Source organism: Mus musculus, chromosome 6, assembly GCF_000001635.26.
Source record: "Mus musculus strain C57BL/6J chromosome 6, GRCm38.p6 C57BL/6J".
Lineage (NCBI taxonomy): Eukaryota > Metazoa > Chordata > Mammalia > Rodentia > Muridae > Mus > Mus musculus.
In genome coordinates this window covers 129,745,068-129,748,899 of record NC_000072.6, presented here as the reverse complement: position 1 = coordinate 129,748,899, position 3,832 = coordinate 129,745,068, and the positions used below count along the sequence as shown (strand labels likewise).

The 3,832-nt window shown below is 42.8% G+C and overlaps 1 non-coding gene across 1 annotated transcript; it reads right to left on the bottom strand.

Annotated features, from left to right (window-relative positions):
- Positions 1–3,488: 3,488 nt before the first annotated feature.
- Positions 3,489–3,629, bottom strand: LOC115489356. Its single transcript, XR_003956598.1, has one exon. It is a non-coding gene; the product is annotated as a small nucleolar RNA SNORA48 (small nucleolar RNA).
- Positions 3,630–3,832: the final 203 nt, after the last annotated feature.

Here is a 3,832-nt window from a genome sequence, read left to right as displayed (position 1 = left end):
ATCAGTCGGTGCCAGGTATTTTTTTTAATATATATTTTAAATTTTACTTTAAACATTTATCTTATGGGTGTTTTGCTTTCGTGTCAGGGCACCACACACATGCAGTTTCTGCTGCACAATGAGGAGGGAACTCATTGGATCCTCTGGAACTGCAATTACATTCCTTTCTTTTTTTTTCCATTTTTTATTAGGTATTTAGCTCATTTACATTTCCAATGCTATACCAAAAGTCCCCCATAGCCACCCACCCCCACTCCCCTACCCACCCACTCCCCTTTTTTGGCCCTGGCGTTCCCCTGTACTGGGGCATATAAAGTTTGCTTGTCCAATGGGCCTCTCTTTCCAGTGATGGCCGCCTAGGCCATCTTTTGATACATATGCAGCTAGAGTCAAGAGCTCCGGGGAATATCCAAGATATAAGATACAATTTCCTAAACACATGAAACTCAAGAAAAATGAAGACTGAAGTGTGGACACTATGCCCCTCCTTAGAAGTGGGAACAAAACACCCTTGGAAGGAGGTACAGAGACAAAGTTTGGAGCTGAGATAAAAAGATGGACCATGTAGAGACTGCCATATCTGGGGATCCATCCCATAATCAGCTTCCAAATGCTGACACCATTGCATACACTAGCAAGATTTTGCTGAAAGGACCCTGATATAGCTGTCTCTTGTCAGAGTATGCCTGGGCCTAGCAAACATAGAAGTGGATGCTCACAGTCGGCTATTGGATGGATCACATGGCCCCCAATGGAGGAGCTAGAGAAAGTACCCAAGAAGCTAAAGGGATCTGCAACCCTATAGGTGGAACAACATTATGAATTACATTCCTTTCTTAAGCACTGTGTTGTTTTCCGTAACTCAGGAAATTAAGTTTTATTTTGATTTATTGAAAATATACTTTAAATCCCATTGGTTTTCTCTTATGGCCAGTTACTCCACAGTCCTTGGGTTATAAACACAAGTACATCACACCAGGGAACTTGTGATACCCAGAGCAGAGGACATGGGGTGAGAGCATGGTAAGAGTGTGGTCGTTTATGTCAGTGGGGTGTGGGGGGTGTTTAAAGTGGCCTCACCCAGAACGGTGGCAAGTTGTTGACTATTTAATGACTCATGAAGAGTGGGAAATGAATATATCCAACAAGACACTGAGTTCAAAGACACATTTCAGTGTTTTCCATAGGCTCCCGAAAAGCTACAAATAGTTGACAAGATATTTTTTCACTATTAGAGACTATAAAGAATCAAAAGTAAGCTGACACTTGCTTGGGAAACAAGTGCAAAACAAAGAATCCATTGCAATGTGTAAAAACCAAACACATAATGTGTAAACCAAATTGTCAACAGAAACGTAACATATGGTCTTGACATTTCTGCCCACATCTGGCAACACAGCAAGTACTCACTGTTGCTAGGGATGTGGGTGGAATCTGTGGCTTTCAGAGGATATGAAACTCTGCCTGTGATGTCAGAACGGTCAGAGGTGCTGTTTGCTATTTGGCTGAAATTTGGCCTCAGTTACGTGTGAAGTCTTTCACCTACGAAAATTTTTTGAGTCAATGACCCAAAGTGACATTATAAATTTATTGCAAATGTCTATATATTATTAACTTAGTTATGTATGTCCTTATGTGTGTGTATGTATACATGAGTGAAGCTGACCACAGAGACCAATAGAAGACTTTAGATCTTCTAGCACATGAGTTATAGGTAAGGGAACAGTCTGACATGCTGGGAACTGAAGTTGAGTTCTCTGAAAGAGTAGCTACCACTCTTAAACATTAAGCCATCTCTAGTCCCTTACTCCAAATAAGTAATATTGTATTGCCCTAAGTATCAATGTTTCTTTATTTGTTTCAATATATGAGGTCTACTCTATTAACATTATGGGTCCTCCATAAAATCTGTGTTGTCATACACATGGGTTTTGAAAATAATGCTAAAATACTTCAAAACTGAAAACAATTTTGTGTCTCTGTTTTCCAGGTTAAAATAACTTTAAAATTTTTAAATCTTTAAAAACTTTATATTGATTCTGTATGAGATTCACAGCATGCCCCCGATTCTCACTCATTTGGTTCCTTCATATCTTATCTTTGCTTTTGGAACTTCCCTCCAAAATAACATACAACAACGACAACAACAAAGCAAAGCCTATGAAGCATCTCATTGTGGAAACTGTAATATGTCTCAGTGTGCCCCACAGTATATCCACACATCTTCACTTTCAATGTCCACACATCTTCACTTTCAAGGGTTCATTACAATGAGCACTTGATCTGGGTCTGGGTCAAGATCTCTGGCTTCTGTGACACCATCAATACTGGATCCTCATCAGGACTTCTCCCGGTTATGCTGTTGTTGCTCTGTGTCAGACAGACTCTGCAGTTTTGGAACAGACTCTGCAGTTTTGGAACAGTAAGACTGGCCTTTTCACATGTCTCAACGATTGAAAGATGATAAAGATGTTGGGGTGGGCCATCTCAGAGTCCTGGAACTGAGCCTGGGTGGTAACATAGCTGGTCAGCCCAATGGCTCTCTCTTACCTGCACCACTAGGGTGAGCTCTCCAGCACTGTTCTGGTGATGACACCCAGTACTGCCATCAGCAGGGTGCAGCTTTAACTCTCCTGCTCTCATGCCCTCAGTGCTGCCTCACTTGTGCCCCCACCACCAGGCATAGCTCTTCTTTGCTGTTCAGGCGAGGTTCAGAGCCCACTCTCCAAAGTGATACAGTTGATGAGAGTGAAGGATAGCTCTCCCTAGCCCTTGCGACCCCATTGCAGGCTCTTGGCTGGGTCCCCTCTCCTACACTCCTGATGCCAGTGCCCAACTTACCCACACACCTGCTATTAGTGACACCTTTACTGTCCTGCCTAGGCAAGGCAAAGGGCCTGCTCTCCCAAGTATTGCCTGCTATGAGAGATGGGGCCAGATCTTCAGAGGACTCCATCCATGAGGTGTTTGGCTAGTTCTCAAAGCCTTAGAGCATCCAGGTAATCGACAGTTGCTGCCCTAACATCTCCATGTTGTGTAGTGGTAACCGGAATTACAGAAATCAACAACCAACCCAACCTGTGCCATGCATAGCCATAGTCTCAGACATGACTTTGAGTGGTAGTTCAGGCTGGGAAACTCACTGATTCCCCTGGTGGCAGGGCTGGCTACTCAACAGTCCACTCTTCTCCAGCCATGAGGCTTCAGTTCCATCTTTCTTCATATGCTCAAGATGCTTCATTTGTTTTCTTTCCCATATGACCACTATACACTCAACAATCTGTGGTGGCTCCAGCTCCAGCTTCAGGCTGTCTCACATGGCTGTCGGGCCCCTGGGTGACATCCTCCTATACCTGTAAGCAGGAGTCTATGGCCGACCTGTCTTGTACACTGGAGTGCAGTTCTGTGGGTGGCATGGTAGTCTGCAGGTCTCTGTCTTCCTCCTAGCACATTAGGTTGCCTGGATGTGATTTGATTTGGTTTGTTTTTTATGAGTCTTAGACATAAAATAGCTCTGGTCACCAAGCCATGCATCAATCTAGGATGAACAAAGGACTGCCATCTGCTCTGTTCCTGCCTGATATAAGAGAACCAATAACAAGGTGCCTCTCTGTCCATTGCCAGGGGTTGGTTCAAATAATACAATTTGCAAATTATCACTTCAGTGAGTTAAAAAAATAATTGTGCTTTATATACTTGAAGTATCTTATATACATAGATAAGATTTAAGGGGGATTAATTCAAAGTGTCATTTTCTGTCTGTGTTTTGTTTGTTTGTTTGTTTTAATGCTGTGGTGAATGTTTTGCTCTGTTCTTGTTTCTAATTTCCAGT